This window comes from Pristis pectinata, unplaced genomic scaffold (assembly GCF_009764475.1).
Source record: "Pristis pectinata isolate sPriPec2 unplaced genomic scaffold, sPriPec2.1.pri scaffold_66_arrow_ctg1, whole genome shotgun sequence".
NCBI classification, from domain to species: Eukaryota; Metazoa; Chordata; class Chondrichthyes; order Rhinopristiformes; family Pristidae; genus Pristis; species Pristis pectinata.
The window spans coordinates 244,994-266,128 of NW_026262572.1; the positions used below are offsets into that span (position 1 = coordinate 244,994).

General features: G+C 48.1%; 1 protein-coding gene across 1 annotated transcript in view; it reads right to left on the reverse strand.

The window, feature by feature from the left end:
• The window catches only part of LOC127567263 (guanylate-binding protein 1-like), a 226,480-nt gene extending 207,423 nt beyond the window's left edge, over positions 1–19,057 (reverse strand). The window contains exon 1 of the mRNA XM_052009943.1: positions 18,935–19,057. The gene's annotated coding sequence lies outside the window, so the exon portion shown is untranslated. The remainder of the gene's footprint in view (positions 1–18,934) is intronic.
• Between the last annotated feature and the right edge of the window lie 2,078 nt (positions 19,058–21,135).

Below are 21,135 nucleotides of genomic sequence, written 5' to 3' on the forward strand. Positions count from 1 at the left end.
CACACACAGCCCCTCCACATCCCCCCATATACTGTGTGTCCCCCAGCCGTTTGGGCTCCCCACCTGCATCATCTCACTTCCCCGGATTAAATTCCATTTGCCACCTGTCTGCCCACCTGCCCAGCCCACTGATATCATCCTGCAGACTTCAGCTTCCCTCCTCACTGTCAGCCACACGGAAAAATTATTGTAACTCTGAAAACTCCTCCATCAGCTCCTCACACCGACAGCAGAGTCGTCCCTTCCCATAAAAGGCACGGGCCCCGTCCCTGATCCCCAGGAAGACCCACTGCAGGCAGCCTTCAGGCACTGAAGCCCTTGTCAACAGTTCTCCTCACTTCCCGTCACTCACACAGTCTGACATCCAACGTCACTTTACCCTGGATCCCGAGGGATCGACCTTCCCTGTGGGATTTGTCCAACATCTTGCTGACGTCCATGTGGCCCACATCATGTACACCCTCCTCATCAACTCCCCTGAAAAATAACCAAACCACTTCCAACCTTCCCATCCCAAAGAGCGACTGACTATCCTCGAGAATAATCCTGGAATGAAGCAGATGCTCCTAACTCTACCAGACAGTTCACTGCTTACCAACAAGGCTTCCCTCGGAGAGAACCAACACATATGGCACTCTTTATAGTGCTGGAGGGCTGGGGAGTCCAGCCCAGGTAGTTCAAACAGGCGAATGGCCCGAGACCAAGTACAAAGGTGCTTAAAGGGACCAATGGTCAGGTGTGCACTGATGGGTGGAGTGGAGCCAAACCTTGATAGACGGTGGTGTGTCTTCCAATCAGTTAGGGGCAGTGCTGTCATCCGACCAGGTAGGGGCAATGTTGTCATGTGACAGCCACAACCCTCCACAATACACCTGTCCACACCCAAAATATGAACACAGGAGAGAGACTGCTGGAGCTGGAAATCTGGAACAACCCACAAAACGCTGGAGGAACTCAGCTGGTCAGGCAGCATCTATGGACAGTCCACGTTTCGGATCAAGACCCTTCGTCAGAACTGGAAAGGAAGAGGGGGATCAGCCGGTATGAAAAGGTGGGGGGAAGGGGGGGGAACAAGAGCTGGCAGGTGACAGGTGAATCCAGGTGAGGTGGAGACAGGCAGGTGCGGGAGGGGGAGGGTGCGAATGATATAAGAAGTTGTGAGGTGATGGGTGGGATCTGATAGGACAGGACAGTGGACCATGGAATAAAGGGAAGAAGATGGGGAGGGGAACCTGAGGGAGGAGTGTGTGGGTGATGGGCAGATGGAGGGGGAGTGGGAAGAAAAGGGGCGGTGGGCCGGTGGGATAAAGGAAAACTAAGAGGGGGATGGAGGGAGATGGTTATATATCCCACCCCAGCACCCACCAAACTCACGATTAGATCCCAGCCTGTGTCTCACTCCCGGGGATCTGTTATTCTGTACATTAAGCCCCTGAACTGTTTGATTAGATCCCAACCTGTAACCCAGTCCCAGGGATCTGTTATTCTATATACAAAACTACGGCGTCCCTGGATTAGATCCCAGCTTGTAACCCACTCCCGTCGATCTGTTATTCTATATATAAACCGCCTAAACCCTGGATTAGATCACAGCCTGTAACTCACTCCCGGGGTACCTGTTATTCTATATATAAACCACACTACCCCTCCAACACCCCCCCCCCCCCGCCCCCCCGAAGACCTGCATCAAACTCGGAAACGGACATGCTCAGCAAAGATATTCTGCTAAACTCTGCTGGGGATCAACAAACGTATTTTGCTGCCTCGTCCATCAAACATGTCCTTACACATATTTTTTCTGTCAATCAAAATGTGGAGTGTCAGTGAACCCAGAGACACAACGCTCACCAAGCAGTGATGAAAGAAGCATAATCTGAGTGTCTGGGGATTTGTGAAGCTTGTAGAATGCCAATGTGATGTACCTACTGCAATAAAGATGCCTGCAAATTCAGAGTTGATCTTATCAGTTTAGCTGTGCTCCCGCTGTAAATAGGTAATTCTGTGGAACTATTTGTCCACACCCAGGCTATTGACATAAACTATACAATTGTAACTACTTAAACTGTATTTAATCAAACACTTCATCTGGTTTGAGATCAGGGAGGTTCCACCAGGAATTCCTACCACAAGGTCTGAATATTTACCCACAGCTCCAGTGAGAAGACTCACTCGGACCTGGGACTCAGCTCAACTCCAGCAAAGCCCATCGCAGTGGGCGAGGCCCTTCTTTCCCCAGAACTGCAGCCAGATATCCATGAACTGAAAACTATTTCACCCCGTCCAACCCGAACCACACATTCAACTTTCTGATCTTGCCGACTCTGTGCCTTGGATAGTGTAGAAGTATAAATGGTGTCTTTTGACCATACCGGGGCTGATGTACACTTCACATTGGATAAGAGAACTATGCTTGCAGTCCACAGTAAATCTGAGTTTGGAACCAGCAGGTCTGCAGAAGACTGCTGAAACCAGACTTTGAAATAAAACAGGATGCGAGTTCAGCCTTGAGCGCACTGATAAGGGGAAGTGACTGGTGTTGTTTTTGTCTTATCTTGATCTATGTGACACATTGACTAAATTCTTAAGTGTGTAACAACACTAATTGAGCTGGTCACGTGATATAGCTGTTGTTTTAAGATGATGAGATAAGATCTTTATTAGTCACATGTACATCGTAACACACAATGAAATATGTCTTTTCTCATATAAAATAAGCTTGTAACATTCTGTATGTTAGAGTCTGGGTACCGCTGGAGATCGCTGCCCACTCTCCCTGGTACCATGTATAAATAAAAGCCTTTTAACAAAACTCGGAGTTATCGTCTCTTATTGCAGTAAAAAAAAATCGAGATTTCGTGACGATTGGCGTAGTCGGCAGGATCCCCAGTTAAAACGGGATCCGAACTAAAAAAAAATTATTAGAAGTAAGAAAATGTGAAATTAGAGATTGTTCCAGTTGAAATGGGGACAATCCCGAAGCCAAGATGCCAGAAAGGCTGAGGCAGGTACGGCAGCCTGAGTAACCTGGCCGGTGACTCAGTCCAAAAAAGCAAGACACTTCCTTCCCTCAGAGAAAGGGTAGGTGAAAGGCCAAGACGGCAGCTTTGGAAAAGCTGGGAAGAGTTGTGCCGAAAATATAGTAGAACAGAGAAGTAAGAGAAACGAGGCCTGTCTCCGAGAGTCACGAAGAGGCAACACCGGTGAGCGCTCACTGTATATAAGGTAGAGTTAAGCGGCGGACAACTTTATTGTTGTCTAACAACTTACGATTACAGAAACCAAGGTGGGAACATGAAGCAGTTGAACGGGCGTTCCACGCCCTGGTCCCGCTCGGCGAGAAGCTCGTTCCAAGGTAAAAAGTAGATAAGGTACCCCATGTGAATCTTATGGAGAAGGTGAGGAGACATGGGATCCAAGGGGACATTGCAGTGTGGATTCAGAACTGGCTGGCCCACAGAAGGCAAAGAATGGTTGTTGCAGGGTCTTATTCTGAGTGGAGGTTGGTGACCAGTGGTGTACCTCAGGGATCTGCCCTGGGACCCTTACTCTTTGTGATTTTTCTAAATGACCTGGATGAGGAATTCTAGGGGTGGGTTAGTAAGTTTGCGGATGACACAAATGTTGGAGGTGTTGTGGATAGCTTGCAGGGCTGTCAGAGGTTACAGAGGGACATCGATAGGATGCAGAGTTGTGCTGAGAAGTGGCAGATGCAGTTCAACCCAGATAAGTGTGAAGTGGTTCATTTTGGTAGGTCAAATATGTTGGCGGAATATAGTATTAATGGTAGGACTCTTGACAGTGTGGAGGATCAGAGGGATCTTGGGGTCCGAGTTCATAGGACGCTCAAAGCTGCGGCGTAGGTTGACTCTGTGGTTAAGAAGGGCATATGGTGTATTGTCCTTCATCAATCGGGGAATTGAATTTCGGAGTCGTGAGGTATTGTTGCAGCTATATAGGACCCTGGTCAGACCCCACGTGGAATATTGTGCTCAGTTCTGGTCGCCTCACTCAGGAAAGATGTGGAAGCCATAGAGAGGGTGCAGAGGAGATTTACAAGGATGCTGCCTGGATTGCGGAGCCTGCCTTATGAAAGTAGGTTGAGGGAACTCGGCCTTTTCTCCTTGGAGAGACGGAGGATGAGGGGGGACCTGATTGAGGTGTATAAGATAATGAGAGGTATTGATAGGGTAGATAGTCAGAGGCTTCTCCCCAGGGCTGAATTGGTGGCCACAAGAGGACATAGGGTTAAGGTGCTAGGGAGTAGATATAGAGAAGATGTCAGGGGTAAATCTTTTACCCAGAGAGTAGTGAGTTCGTGGAATGGGCTGCCGGCAACGGTGGTGGAGGCGGATACGGTAGGGTCTTTTAAGAGACTGTTGGAAATGTACATGGAGCTGAGTAAAATAGAGGGCTATGGGTAAGCCTAGTAATCTCTAGGGTAGGGACATGTTCGGCACAGTTTTTCGGCCGAAGGACCTGAATTGTGCTGTAATTGTTCTATGTTCTATGTTCTAGACCGGGATCGGATGGCCAGCTTCGCGTGAGTAAAAAAAAAATAGATAAGCGAATAAAAAGAATTATGAGATCAAGACAAAAAGTGGAAGATCCGCTTGTTCAACCTGGATCCCCTGAGGACACTGCTCTCAGGGAAACTGGAGACGATTGGTACGCGGTGCCATTCAGTTGTGATTTCCACGGATGGTCCCATGGTGAATGGCCATATGGGGGGAGCTTTAATTTAAAGTGAATTGCCGATTGGGAGGAGAGTGTAAGAGGCGGGGCTGGAGACCCCACCTGGGATGAGGACCACACGTTGAAATGTTTCGAAAAGTATTCTGAGGTAGCCAAACGTCACCAACTTCCCAAGAAGAAGCCTGATAGGGAACGACCTAAAATGGGCTCCTATCCTAGACTCCCCTACCCTTGCAAGCGTCCCTTCTTCCCCTAATAGTGAGAAGAATGATTTGACATTCACGACTGCCGCTCTGCCACGTCCCACACCAGAGAATAACCCACCGCACCCAGATCCGAACGGGCAGCCCCCTCCGTATCAACAACAACCCGGTCCACCAGGACCTGGTGGGAATTGAAGCAGCAGAAGCTGGAGGCCAGCAGGGAGAGAGGGAGACAGGTATCATCGAAAAGATGGAGCGAAATGAGGGGAGGATCCGGGAAATCTTAAAGGACACAAAAAAACTGCTGCCCCCTATATTGATTGGAGGAAACCTGGTGTTAAAACCTTGGACGCCCACTGAAGTTGGGGCTACTGTTACCGAGGCACCCGACCCTCTAAAAAAGCCGATGGCCTCCATAACTGGCCGGTACAAATATGTGCCATTTACTTGCCTCTTTCCGGGGATGTGCAGATGTTATTAAAATGAGCCTATGGGTCCTCCTGGCTCTCTTTAAAAGATGGGTTTGCATCCCCCCCCCCCTCCAATGGGGATTGGAGGCAAGATGATGCACAACAGTCCCAAGGAAACGAATGCTTGACTCATTGGCTGGGAAATAGAGGGAAGAGGCTATCCTGAAGGGAGCCTGAAAACATAGTGATATAGGGGTGTTACACAATGCCTGCAAAGGAAGGGGGAGCCCATACCAGACTATATCGTGCGTTATAAGAGTAAATGGGAAGAGCACGCAGGAATACCTCTGGAGGAGAACGAACCCTTAGCAATACAGACGTTACTTAACTGTGTTCTCTCATCAGGCACAGGCGTTTAAATTGGCAAATTTAAATTGACATGATATGTTGGCTCCGGAAGCGTGGCGACACTTGCGGGCTGCCTCCCAAAATCACTACGCAAAAGGTGTAATTCACTGTGTGTTTCGATGCACATGTGACTAATAAAGATATTATCTTAACCTGGCAGCAGCAAGGCTGGGCAGATATTGTCACCACTCTGATGAACATGGATAAGGAAGGGTTTTTCGCCTCTCAGGGTGATAGTAGCCCCCAAGCGGCAGGACGTTTCTGCCAAAAGAGAGGGGGACTCTCCCAGAGGGGAGGGAGATGCCGAGGACGGGGTCAGTAGCCGTATGGAGACCGTTCTCAGGATCAGTGCAACAATTGTGGAGGGAGAGGGCATTGGGCCAGAGACTGCCGATTTGTATATTCCCCCGAGCGAAGCTGGGATTGGCAGAGACCAGGCAGAGGAAGAGGGGGCCCCACTGGAAGAGGGGACCACAAAAATGGCCCGACCTTCTCGTTTAGTCACCCCAATCCATCTTATTCGGGTTGCGACGGAGAAAAGGTGGTGCAGACGGAACTGATCAGGCTGTCTAGTAATATGAAAGAGGAGCCCATGACCACAGTGAGGATAGGTAACAGTTACCTGGAATGCCTGATCGATACCGGCGCCACTATGTCCTCTGTACCCGGTTCAGCGGATATCCCCGCCGGCAACCTAAAGGTTGAGACCAATGGAATAGCCGGTATTTCCATGACTGAGCCCGTTTCTGTCCCCTGCCCCGTACAAATGGAAAATCAGAAACAACTGATATGTTTACCACATCCAAAGCGGATCCCCTACCTCTCTTAGGTGGATAAACATTATGTAAATTAGGCGCTATCTTGCACTGCACGGCTGAAGGCTCCCTCAAACTGGAGTGCCACAACTGTTGAAATTCATGGGAAATTTGGAGGAAGAGCGGTTGACAACACTTTCTACTGTTGGCAGTTCAATGGCAATCCTTCTGCAACAGTTGCATGCATTTTTTTTTAAAAAAGGATAGACACCCCTTATCAAGTAATCTCCGGTATCTTTTTGATACCAGCAAAGAAAAGAATACCCTCTATTGCACAGCCTACAATACAAGACTTTTAGATCAAGAGGATGAGAAAGCGGTGAGCCCATACTTAGAAAAACAAGAAGAGATTGAAGGAAGGTGTCTGCAGTTTGGACCCCAGGGACTAGGGATTCGAGTCCAGCTGCCATTACGACAGGAGAATGGGTTCCGGGTGCAGGATTCAGTGCCTCACTTAACAGTGGCAGTCAAGCTCCCTGCGAAGCCCAATGAAGCTGGAACTATGATAACCAGACTGTTGTCCGAGACCCTCCCTGTCTACAGTTCTACAGCACATCTATTAGGACGAGAGGCGAGGGCTGAGTTCTTTAACCAGCAAGAGGGGAGAGGGATACTTGAGCCTCAACTCTGGCCGTCAAAGCTTGAAAGACAACACCCGCCCAGGGAAGATTCTTTTCCCCTCCCAGGGGTATTAGCCAGGATACCCGAGAACTTATGGGCACAACATAAGAATCACTTCGGAAAAGTCTGCAGCGCCTCTGAACACGAAGTGACCCTTCAGAAAGGTGTCCCGCTCCCGTGCATTAAACAATACCGCACGGCACTTGAGGCGGAAAAAGGTATCGCTCCCGTAATTGACTCCCGATTGCGACAGGGTGTGCTTCTTCTGACACGGAGTCCTTGCAATACTCCCATTCTACCTATTCCCAAGATCGGCGGAAAAAAATGAGCGGTGATTTGTGCGAGATCTGCGAGCGATCAATTAAATCATCCTTCCAATAGCTCTATTGGTCCCTGATAGCAATGTAATACTTACCTCTATTCCGGCAGAAGCTACCACATTTACAGTAATGGATCTAAGTTCGGCTTTCTTTCCCATACCTCTGCATAAAGACAGTCAGTACCTCTTTGTCTTCACATGCAAAGACCAGCAATACCTGCCGTCCTCAAGGTTATACGGAAAGCCCTGCAGTTTATGCAGCTGCAGTAAAAGATGACCTAGACGAGTGGCAGCTCTCTGAAGGATCCACTCTGATACAATATGCAGATGATATTCTAATAGCTTCAACAACTGGGCCCCAGTGTTTGACAGACTCTTTAACACTGTTTGAACATCTGGCGAGCGAGGTCATCGTGTGTCACTGGAAAAGATAGTTTTGGCAAGAAACAGTCCGATATCTGGGATACCAGCTCAGTCAAGGCAGACGAAAACTTGGGGAGGAAGAATAAAAGTAGTCAACCAGGTCCCAATCCTCCGGACAAAAAAGGACGCTCTCTCCTTTCTGGAAATGTTAAGATATTGCAGGCAGTGGATCCCTCAATACCGGTAAAAAAGATGCAGTGCTGCGGTCGGCAACATTGTAGACAGAACCGCCTGTCATTGAATGGACACCCGAGAGGGAGAAGACCTTTACTGATTTAAAGCAGGCTCTGATCACAGCACCCGCGCCTGCATTTTAGCAGCAGGCAAGACTGCCAACATATATATGACTCTCGCTATGCATTTAAGGTGGGCCATGACTTTGGTCAGTTATGGAAAATAGAGGTTTTATTACCTATTCAGAAAGAACCATGAAACATATCTCTCTGATCCTTAATTTATTAGATGCCATTCAAATCCCACAGCTTTTGACTATCAGCAAATGTAAGGCTCATACCTTAGCTGATGATGAAGTATCTAAAGGCAACAGATTTGCTGACACAATAACTAGGAGTGCTGCTACCGAACAAAGCCCATATTGCAGGAGACTCGCACTGAATCGGGGGGAGAGAGTCTCCCTGAATGTATCAGTCACAGCAGTTGTAATCAGACCAAAATCAGGCCACCCAGCAGGAGAAACGCTACTGACAGAAAAATGGTTGCCACCCTGATCCGACTGTTTGGCGTCACCCTGATGGATGAATAATCTGCCACCTCAGCTGGTTTTTGCCCCTGACACACCTGGAGCATGGTCAGGCTCACATGGGCAAAGGAGGTATGCAACATGCCATTACACAACAGTGGGCTGCTCCGGAGTTAAGGGTAATGATAGAAAAGGTCGCTAGAACTTGACTTGTGTGTCTGCAAAACAAGAAAGGAAAATCACCGGCCAAATTTGACCACTTGCCCCAACACTAGTTGCTATTCGAAAATCTGCAAATGGACTTTGTGCATATGCCCCCAGCAAAAGGATTTAAGTCTACACTTGTCACAGTAGTTCAGTTTTCCAGATGGGTAGAAGAATACCCCACAAGGAGGGACGAAACCAGGACTGTAGTAAATGAATCAATGAAGGAATTTATCCCGAGATTTGGAATTTCCTTGGGAATGAACAGTGATAGGGGAACCCATTTTGTAAACAAATTAGGAACGGGACTAACAGAGGCTTTGGGTTCCAGAAGAAATGACACATCCCCTACCAACCCAAATCGTAGGGAATGGTAGGGCGAGTAAATGGAGAAGTGAAGGCAACCGAGGGTCAGCTGAGGCGCTACCTCTTGTACTGTACACCTTGCGCAAGTGAAAGAATGGAAATACTGGATTGTTCCCCCACCTTCCCTCCCCCCCCCCCCCCACCCCGCCATGAGATTTTAATGGGAAGGCCCATGACAATAGGTACCAAACTCCCCATGACCCCAGCAAATTCAGCCTTAATCTGGAACGACGAAAAAATGTTGAAATATGCTCAAGCCCTGTGCAAGGAAGTTGATAAACTACAGGAAGCAGTATGACATGCCCAGGTCCGATGACGGAAGGTAATATGCATCCCTTTAAGCTGGCAAAGAGCTGTGAACAAAGATTCTATCTCTCCGAGATGGAAAGGCCCCGACCAGTACTGCTCACCACTCCAACAGCTGTCCAAGTGAAGGAAAAGCCTGACTGGATACACGCTCCGCGGTGCAAACCACACCACGAATCAGACGAATAGCTAACATGGGATCGACTCAATGAGCTGTTAACGGTGTTAATCCTTGTACGAACGATAGTTATGGCACAATGATTGGCTATGAATACCTTGTGGGAACTGGTGGCAGAGCCTGATGTATTATGAAATAATCCTGATCGTTGCAGTTATCTGCGCAGCGGCTGTGCGTTTTCTAGGTGTTCTGTTGCCTTCCGCAGGAAGGGACAGGCCTGTGTCCATGTACCCACCGTTGGAAGCTCATGAGAGAGACGATGATCAGAGGATCAACAAGGAGGGATTGTAGAAGAATAAATGTTGTCTTTTTACTATACTGGGTCTGATAGGATAGTTGAAATTGTATGAGAGAACTCTGCTTGCAGTCAACAGTAAATCTGGGTTTGGAGCCAGTACGTCTGCAGAAGTCTGGAAAAAAAACAGACTTTGAAATAAAACAGGATGCGAGTTTAGCCTTGATAAGGGGAACTGGTGTGGTTTTGTCTTCTCTTGATCTATGTGATACTTTGACGAAATTCTTAAGTGTGCAACAACCATAATTGAACTAATCACGGGATATAGCTGTTGTTTTAACATATAAAATAAGCTTCTGTATGTTAGAGTCTGGGTATCGGTGGAGATCGCTGCCCACTCTCCTTGACACCATGTTAAAATAAAACCCTTGGAACAAAACTCAAAGTTATAGTCTCTTATTGTGTAGAAATTAGAGATTCTACGACAGATGGTAATCCCCGGATTACCACCAATGTGCTTCTGCTTTTCATTTGGATTCCGGACACTCATCCTCGCTCCACAAACACCCGCCCCCCCCCCCCCCCCCCACACGCCTTCATCCGATCAATGGCATTGTTTTCAACGAGTACCAGGGAAACTAGATCGCTCCTCTCTCTATCCAAGTTCCTCTCTGGCCCAAAGGATAAACCCCAGCCCTGGGTAAATCACACAAATTTCAGCACTCATGCTCCGGGCAGCAGAGAACAGTATCTCCGCTCCTGCGTTACTGACCCTATCATCACTACATCCCCCTAACCCTAACCCTAATCATAACCCTAACCCTCCACGGGGCACACTATGGTAAGGGCACAGAGCTTTCACTAGCAACCAGATTTATCCTCAATGTTCTCAGTAGAAGCTCGTCACCGACCACAATCACATTCCTTTGACCTTGACACCAATTCCCTCAAAGGACGAACGTCACTGCTTCACCTCTTTTAGTCAGCTAACTTAGAAGCACTTTGTTTGCAGAATTCAAGACCAAGTTGAGTAATAAAATGATATGTTAAAAGTGAAACCAGAATGACATCTAAGACTGTAAAAACACATCTTTGCTCTGTGCTGTGATAAGACACTTAAGCCCCAGCCTGTAAATCTTAGTGGACGTGCGTTATCAAATATACAGTGGCATGCAAACGTTTGGGCACCACCCGATAAAATTACCGTTGCTGTGAATAGCTAAGCGTGTAAAAGATGATCTGATTTCCAAGATGCATAAAGTTAAAAAAGACACATTTATTTAATATTTTAAGCAAGATTATTTTTTACTTCCACTTTTTACAGTTTCAAAATAACAAAAACTTAAAAGGGCCGGAAGCAAAAGCTTGGGTACCCTGCATGGTCAGTACTTAGTAACACCCCCTTTGGCAAGGATCACAGCTTGTAAACGCTTTCTGTAGGCAGCTAAGTGTCTTTCAATTCTTGTTTGGGGATTTTCGCCCATTCTTCCTCGCCAAAGGCCTCTTGTTCTATGAGATTCTTGGGCCGTCTTGCATGCACTGCTCTTTTGAGGTCAATCCACAGATCTTCGACGATTTTTAGGTCGAAGGTCTGTGAGGGCCATGGAAAAATCTTCATCTTGTCCCTCTTGAGGTAGACCATTGTGGATTTTGAGGTGGGCTTAGAATCGTTATCCTGTTGTAGAAGCCATCTTCTTTTCATCTTCAGCTTTTTTACACACGGTGTGATGTTTGCTTCCAGAATTTGCTGGTATTTAATTGAATATATTCTTCCCTCTACCAGTGAGATGTTCGCCGTGCCACTGGCTGCAACACAAGCCCAAAGTATGATCGATCCATCCACGTGCTTAACAGTTGGAGAGGTGTTCTTTTCAAGAAATTCTGCACACCTTTTTCTCCAAACTTTCCTGCGTCCACACCACAAAATTCAACATCAGAAGTTTGCAAAGGAAAATCTAAAGAAGTCTGATGCATTTTGGAAACAAGTCCTGTGGACTGATGAAGTTAAAATGGAACATTTTGGTCGCAATGAGTAGAAGTATGTTTGGCGTTGCAGCTAGTGGCACGGGGAGCATTTCACTAGAAGAGGGAAGAATGAAACAGACCTCAAAATATATAATGGACTACCTCAAGAGGCACAAGCTGAAGGTTTTACCATGGCCCTCACAGTCCCCCGACCTAAACATCATCGACAATCTGTGGATAGATCTAAAAAGAGCAGTGCATGCAAGACGGCCAAGAATCAAACAGAACAAGAATCCTTTTCCAAGGAAAAATGGGTGAAAATCCTCCAAACAAGAATAGAAAGACACTCAGCTGGCTACAGAAGGCATTTAGAAGCTGTGATACTTGCCAAAGGGGGTGTTACTAAGTACTGACCATGCAGGGTGCCCAAACTTTTGCTTTGGGGCTTTTCCCATTTTTTGTTATTTTGAAACTGCAATTAGTGACAGAAATAAAACCGTAATCTTGCTGAAAATATTAAAGATATGTGTCATTTTAGCTTTATGCCTTTTGGAAATCAGGTCATCTTTTACTCGTTTAGTTATTCACAGTTACAGAAATTTTGACCAGTGGTGCCCAAACTTCTGCATTCCACTGTATATCTCACGCCACCACTTACCAACCTCACAATTAGATCGCAGCCTGTATCTCACTCCCGGGCATCTGTTATTCTGTCCATAAAGACGCTGAACTTCTCGATTAGATCCAAGCCGGTACCTCACTCCTGGGGATCTGTTATTCTGTACAAAAAGCCCCTGGAATGCTTGGAGATAATCACCTGCTGTTACCTTTGGATGCAGAGCAATAAGAACTCGATATACTTCAGTTCCGGGAGATTCGACCAGGACATCCAACCACCAGGTCTGAACATTTACCCACAGATCCGGTGAGAAGATTCAGTCGGACCTGGGACCGAGCTCAACTACAGCACAGCCCATCCCATTGGGAGACCTCCCTTCTCTCCCCAGACCTTGTGTCACAGCCCCATGAACTGAAAACTATTTCATCCAGTACAACCCTAAGCACCCATTCAACTTCCTGATCTGAGCGGCTCTGTGCCTTGGAAAGTAATCCCCGGATTACCTCCTTTCAGCTTCGGTTTTTCGGCTGGATTTCGGACACTCATCCTCTCTCCATGAGCACCCACAACCCAACATTAATCCGATCAGTGGCATTGTTTTCAACATGTATCAGCACAACTGGATCGCTACTCCCGCTCTCCAAGTTCCTCTCTGGCCCTGAGGATAAACGCCAGCCCTGGGTAAACAATACAAACTTCAGTACTCATGCTCCAGGCTGGAGAGCGACGTTACCGTCCCTACACCAACTGTACTGTGGAGGGTCGTGGTTGTCACGTGACAGCACAGCCCACGACCTCGTCAGAAGACACACCACTGCAAATCAAGGTTTGGCCCTGCCCAACCCAACGGCGTACGCCTGTGCATTGGCCCCATTAAGTACCTTTGTACTTGGCCGTGGGTCATTGGCCTTTGTAACCGATTCGTCCTTGCTGGAACTGAGCCATTAGCCCCTGAAAATTGCCTGATCTGCACGCCCCAGCCGGCCAGTACAAGAAAGGGCGCCACATGCGATTGGATCCCCCTCTTTTCCACATTCGACGGACTACCCAGCTTCTCTCCAAGCCGAGTACCGTGGGACGGCGCTGGAGAAATCGTTGGTGAGGTGTGCACTGTTAAAGGGTTGGGAGTGTTTCAGTTAGTGACCCCAATAGCAGAGACCACTGTCTGAAATATGTCAAGGGTTGCGGTTATCGTATTGTTTTTCCTTGGTTTTATGGACCTCGTTCGTTCTGTATGTGTGAGTGTATTTTATCCTGGTGCGGTTTTCCAACGTCCCGATAAACTGTGCGCGCGTGTTATTCCCGTTACCGTTATCCCTCGCTAGTCTTTCGCAAATAAAATCATTTACTGCCAGACGATGTTCAGAGTCCTTGCTTTTAAGACTCCTAGAGTCTTTTTTCTCACTCACAACACCTCCACATCTCCCTTCACCCCCACAGCCCGAATGACCCTGTATCTCCCAGTGTGTCACCATTCCGGCAGTCTCAGCCATCAACCACACCAGCTGTAAGAAACTTTCTCTTGTTCCAAGGGTGGAGACTGCGGCATCTACCCTCTGAATGCCCAGACCTGCCTCCCTCTTATCGCACCCTAACCACGCCGCTCTCGGACGATTGCATTGCTTCACAGAATTAAATCACTGATCACGTCTTTAACCTGAACCTCCCTGAATTCCAGTACTCACCACGGACCACACTCTGGAAAGAGCAGTGACCTTTCACCAGGACCCAGATTTATACTCAGTGTTTTCAGTACGTACCCGTCACTGATCACAATCACACACCTTCGTACGGGACACCAACTCCCTCAGAGGATAAACGTTACTGCTTCACCTCTTTATATTTACTAACTTAGAACCACATTGTTTTCAGAATTGAAGTCTAAGTTGGGTAGTAAAACGATATATTAAAAGTGAAACCAGAAAGACATCCTGAAAAGACTGTAAAAACACGTCATTGTTCTGTGCTGTGATAAGACTCTGAAGCTCCAGAGCGGGTTTCTTTGTGGGCATGGGATATCAAATATATATCCCACCCCACCACCCACTAAACTTGCAAATAGATCCCAGCGTGTAGTCACTCCCGGGGATTTGTTATTCTGTACATCAAGACCCTGAACTGCTCGATTAGATCCCAGCCCGTATCTCAGTCCCGACGATCTGTTATTCTGTAGCGGGAGCCCAGATCTCAGATCTGTTCTTCACTCCCAGGAGGGGAAGCTGAGGGAGGAGTGTGTGGGTGATGGGCAGATAGAGAGGGTGGGGGAGGTAGCAGATAAGGGGAGGTGGGGCCGGTGGGACAGGGGAAAACAAAGAGGTGGGCAGAGGGGGATGGTTACCAGAAGTTAGAGCAATCGATGTACAAAATATAAACATGAGGGAGACAATTACTGAAGCTGGATTTAATAACTTGCTGTTACCTTTCGATGTAGAGCGTGAAATCTATTTCACCCAGTGCATCCCGAACCACACATTCAACTTCCTGATTTTACCAGCTCTGTGCCTTGGACAGTAATCCCGGGATTACCACCTTTGTGCTTCTGCTTTCATCTGGATTCCGGACTCTCATCGCAGCTCCACAAAAACGCACCACCACCGACACCCCCTCCACATTAATCCCATCAGTGGTATTGTTTCTACGTGTACCAGGGGAACTTGATCGTTCCTCTCTCTCTCCAATTCTCTCTCTGGCCACGAGGAAAATCTCCAGCCCTGGCAAAACACAACAAACTTAAGCACTCCTTCTCCGGGTTGCAGAGAACAGTATCTCTGCCCCTGCGATACTGGCCCTGCAAACACCACATCCCCGTTCATCCCCTCAGCTCGAATGATCCTGCGTCCCACAGTGTGTCACCCTCCCTGCATGTCTCAGCCCTCAACCACTCCAGCTGTAAGAACCATTCTCTTGTTCCAAGGGTGCAGACTGCGGCAGCTACCCTCTGAAGGCCCAGACCTGCCTCCCTCTTATCGCACCATGACCATGCCGCTCTCGGACGATTTTATTGCTTTACAGAATTAAATTATTGATCAAGTCTTTAAACTGAACCTCCGTGAATTCCAGTACTCGCCACGGACCACACCCTGAAAAGGGCAATGACCTTTCACCAGGACACAAATTTATCCTCAATGTTCTCAGTTCTTATACGACACCGACCACAATCACACACCTTTGACCGGGACACCAACTGTCTCAGCGGATAAAAGTCTCTGCTATGTGCTTTATTGTCGGGCTAACTTAGAACCTCATTGTCTGCAGAATTATCCGTGGGTAATCAAACGAGAAATTAAAAGTGAAACAGAATGACACCCTAAGTCTGTAAAAACATTTCATTACTCTGTGCTGTGATCATACACTTCAGCTGCAGCCTGTAAATATTTGTGGGCATGTGTTATCAAATATATATCCCACCCCACCACCCTCCAAATTTGCGAATACTTCCCAGCCTGTATCTTACTACCGGGGATCTGTTACTCTGTACACAAAGCCGATGGAATGCTTGGAGTTAGTCACCTGCTGTTACCTTTAGATGTCGAGCATAAGAACTCGATATACTTTGAGGTCAGGTATGTTCCACAGGAGATACAACCACCTGGTCTGAACATTTACCTACAGCTCCAGTGAGAGAATTCAGTCGGACCTGGGACCCAGCTCAACTCCAGCAAAGCCCATCCCAGTGGGAAAGCTCCCTTCTTTCCCCAGAACTTCGGCCAGAGCCCATTGAAGTGAAAACTATTTCACCCAGTCGAGACCGAAGCACCCATTCAACTTCCTGAATTGTCCGGCTCTCTGCCTTGGATAGTGATCCCGGGATTACCACCTTGTTGCTTCTGATTTTCAGCTGGATTCCGGACACTCATCCTCGCTCAACGAGCACCCAACCACTCCAACAACCGCCCCCCCCCCGCCCCACCCACATTCATCCTATCAGTGGCATTGTTTTCAACGTGTGCCAGGACAAGTGGATCGCTCCTTTCTCTATTCAAGTAACTTTCTGGCGCTGAGGATAATCCCCAGTCCTGGGTAAACAATACAAACTTCAGCACTCATGCTCCGGGCTGTAGAGCAGCGTTACTGTCCGTCACCAACTGTACTGTGGAGGGTCGTGGTTGTCACGTGACAGCACCGCCACGACCTGCTCAGAAGACACACCACTGCAAATCAAGGTTTGGCCCTACCCCACCCAATGGCTCACCCTTGCGCATTGGCCCCTTCGAGTACCTTTGTACTTGGGCGTGGGCCATTGTCCTTTGCAATCCATTCGTCCTTGCTGGCACTGAGTTATTGGCCCCTGTAAATTGCCTGAGCTGCACCCCCCCCCATCCCTCCAGTACTAGAAAGGGCACCACGTGTGCTCTGCTCCCCCTCCTTTCCACATTCGAGCGACTACCCTACTTCACTCCAGGCCGAGTACCGTGGGTCGGCGCTGCAGAAATTGTTGGTGAGGTGTGCACTGTTAAAGGGTTGGGAATGATTCAGTTAGTGTCCCCAGTAGCAGAGAACCCTGCCTGAACTGTGTCAAGGGTGGCGATTATGGTATTGCTTTTCCATTGTCTTCTGTACCTCGTTCGTTCTGTATGTGTGAGAGCATTTTATCCTGGTGAGGTTTTCCAACGTCCCGATAAACTGTGCGCGCGTGTTATTCCCGTTACCGTTATCCCACGCTCGTTTTTCGCAAATAAAATCATTTACTGCCAGACTATGTCCAGAGTCCTTGCTTTTAAGACTCCTAAAGTCTGTTGTCTCACTCACAACACCACTACATCCCCCTTCACCCCCAGAGCCCGAACGACCCTGCGTCCACCAGCGTGTCACCCTCCCTGCTGTCTCAGCCGTCAGCCACACCAGCTGGAAGAACCTTTCTCCTGTTTACTGCGGCAGCTACCTTTTGAATGCCCAGACCTGCCTCCCTCACATCGCACCCTGACCACGCGGCCCTCGGACGATTGTATTCCTTCACAGAATTAAATCACTGATCACGTCTTTAAGCTGAAGCTCCCCGCACTCCAGTACTCACCAGGACCACACTTTGGGAAGGGCAATGACCTTTCACCAGGACCCAGATTTATCCTCAATATTCTCAGTAAGTACCCGTCACCGACCACAATCACACACCTTTGTCCGGGACATCAACTCCCTCAAGAGGATAAACGTCACAAGTTCAGCTCTTTGTAGTTGGCTAACAAAGAACCACACGGTTTCCAAAGTGGGCAATAAAACGATATATTAAAAGTGAAACCAGACTGAGAAGGCTGTAACCACAAATCTTTGCTCTGTGCTGTGATACCTAAGCTCCAGCCTGTAAATCTTTGTGAGTGTCTGTTATCAAATATGTATCCCACACCACCATCCACCAAACTCTCTATTAGATCCCAGGTTGTATCTCACTCCCGGTGATCTCTTATTCTGTACATTAAGACCCTGAACTGCTCGAAATCATCCCAGCCTGTAACTCGCTCCCGTGGATCTGTAATTCGAAATATAAAGTCAATGTTACAAAAGAGCAATGAAATATTGAAATGAAGCTGGATCGCATCCCAACTCACAATGTACATGTTCAGAAGACGGTAAATAAAAGAGAAACAAAGGACTGCGGATGCTGGAATCTGGATGAAAAACAAGATGATGCTGGAGGGTCTCAGCAGGCCAGGCAGCCTCCGTGGAGAAAAGCAGGCGGTCAATATATCGGGTCAGGACCCTTCTTCTCACTGCTCTGCTTTTCCCTCCTATATATTGGGCTTCACCTTTTGCTATCTTCAGTCCTGAAGAAGGGTCCTGACCCGAAACGTTGACGGCCTGCTTTTCTCCACGGGTACTGCCTGGCCTGCTGAGTTCCTCCAGCAACAGAGTGTTTTTCTGGGTAAACGAAAGGCTTTGCTGTGTGATTGGGGCACAGACATTAATTCCAGTCTGCAATAAATTGTTGCAGAAGAGATTCACCAGGATGCTGCAGGGAACGGAGGGCTGTAGTTATAGGGAGAGACCTGATAGGCTGGGTTCATTCTCACTGGAACATCAGAGGCTGAGGGGGGACCTCACAGAAGTTTATAAAATCATGAGGGGCATAATAATGTGGGTGGACAGTCTTCCACCCCCAGGGTAGGGGAGTGTAAAACTAGAGGGCACAGGTTTAAGGTGGGAGGGGAAAAGATTTAAAGGGGACTCGAGGGGCAAGTTTTTCCACACGGAGGGTGATGGGGGTCTCTGGAACGAGCTGCTAGGGGAAGCGGGTACAATTCCAACATTTCAAAGGCATTTGGACAGGTTCATGGACGGGAAAGGTTCGGAGGGATGTGGGCCGCGTGTGGCCAAATGGGAGCAGGAGAGTGAGGCATCGGGGTCGACATGGACAAACAGGGCCGAAGGGTCTGTTTCTGTGCTGTACGGTTCCACCAGCAGCAGCTTTGGACACTTCCTCAGCTCACGGCCAGAGCTCCCACCACTGGATCAACAGCGGCGATGGATGTACTCACTCAGTGATGTCCCGCTGTCAGGCGAGTCCTTTCTTCACCAGGTGCCTCCTTCCAACTGCCGGGGCCGATGTAAGGGTCAAACCGGCGGTTTAATCCGCGCTTTCCCAGGAGGAAGGAGCTGCTGTCAACCACTCCGGGCTTCTCTGCTGAAGTCTAGATGAGCGCTCACCACCAGGATGAGTTACACCGCCTTGCAGCCAATCCAGGACCTTGCCACCCAATGCCATGGAGGCACCTTCGCCTGAAGGATCAGGGAGCGGCTCAAGCCCCACGTTCTTGCCGAGGTTTTTTTTTCTTTCTAGCGTTCGGGACAGCGGCGAGTGACTGCGCAGGCGCGTGACGTCACCCGGAAGCGCGCGGGCGATTTAAAAAGCAGACGAGCATATCTAGCGGGCAGCGTGGGAGCGGGCAGCAGAGTGAGAGGGAGCAGAGTGGGTTCGGCTTTGGCTCAACGGGCTTCGGCGAGAGCGGGAAAGAGGCGAGATTATAGAGAGGGGTGAGTTATTAGTTTAGTTTAGTGTTGAGCTCAGTGATATTCAGCAGTGTGCATCTGGGATTAGTGTTGTGTTTGGAGTGTCAGATGTGGGGCCCCTGGGAGACGACCAGACTCCCTGATAACTACATCTGCGCAAAGTGCACCGAGATGCGGCTCCTCAAGGAACGGATTGAGAGTCTGGAGCAGCAGCTGGATGACCTTCGGTTGGTTAGGGAGAGCGAGCAGGAGATAGACAGGAGTTATAAAGATTATGTAGACAGCACCTCAGTGGCAGTCCCCCTCAAAAACCGATATCTCATTTTAGATTCGGTTGGAGAGGATGACTTCATAGAGGAAGACCTCAGCAGCCAGGACCTTGGCACCGTGTCTGATACTGTGGTCCAGCAGAGGAAGAGACATGCAGTGGTTATTGGGGATTCGATAGTAAGGGGTACGAATAGGAGATTCTGCGATAGCGATAATGAGTCTCGGATGGTGTGTTGCCTCCCTGGTGCCAGGGTACGGGATATCACAGACCGTGTCGAGAATATTCTGAGGGGGGAGGGTGAGCAGCCAGAAATCTTGGTACATGTAGGTACCAATGATGTAGGTAGGAAAAGAGAAGAGGTCCTGAAGGAGGAATACAAGGCATTAGGGAGAAGGTTGAAAAGTAGGACCTCAAGGGTAGTAATCTCAGGACTACTACCCGTGTCGCGTATCAATGACAGGAAGAATAGAAAGCTCTGGCAGTTAAATGCGTGGCTGAGTGACTGGTGCAAGGGGCAGGGCTTCAGATTCTTGGATACCTGGGACCTTTTTTGGGGGAGGCAAGACCTATTTGCTAAGGATGGGTTGCATCTAAACTCCAAAGGGTCCAATATCCTGGCGGGAATGTTTAACTTAGTTGTAGGGGAGGGTTTAAACTGATCTGGCAGGGGGATGGTAACCAGGATGCTAGGTTACAAGATGCTAAGGTGAGGGAGAAAGTGTATAGAAACAAATCCATTGAGGATGGCAAGAATGACAGGCAGGTGATAAGTCAGGATAATTTACTGAATAATAGAAGTACAACAAATCCGGATGTTAGGATACAGAATGTTAGGATCGGGGATGAGGATGTTCGGATACCGAATGTTAGGATAGGGGATGAGGTCTACACGAACATGTCTAAGATAGTAGGTAGCGAAGATAGTAAGAAGGATGGACAGGTAGAAAGTCAGGATAATCTGCTGATCAATAGAGGTACAATAAAATCAATAGCAGATACCAGTCTAAACGTACTATATTTAAATGCACGTAGCATCAGGAATAAAGTAGATGACCTAGTGGCACAACTACAGGTTAATAAATATGACATCCTTGCAATCACTGAGTCGTGGCTTCATGATGGATGTGATTGGGAACTGAATGTCAAGGGGTATACAGTATATAGGAAGGATAGGAGGGTAGGCAGAGGGGGAGGTGTGGCCATGATGGTTAGTAGCGATATAAAATCAATAGAAAGGAAGGACATTGGGTCAGAGGAGGTGGAATCCTTATGGGTGGAGCTGAGAAATAGCAAGGGTAAAAGAACAATAATAGCAGTCATATATAGGCCCCCGAACAGCAGTCAGGAAGTGGACCATAAGTTGCAGATTGAGATAGAAAAAGCATGTCAGAGTGACAATGTGAAGATAATTATGGGGGATTTTAACATGAAGGTGGACTGGGAAATGCAGCAAGGCGG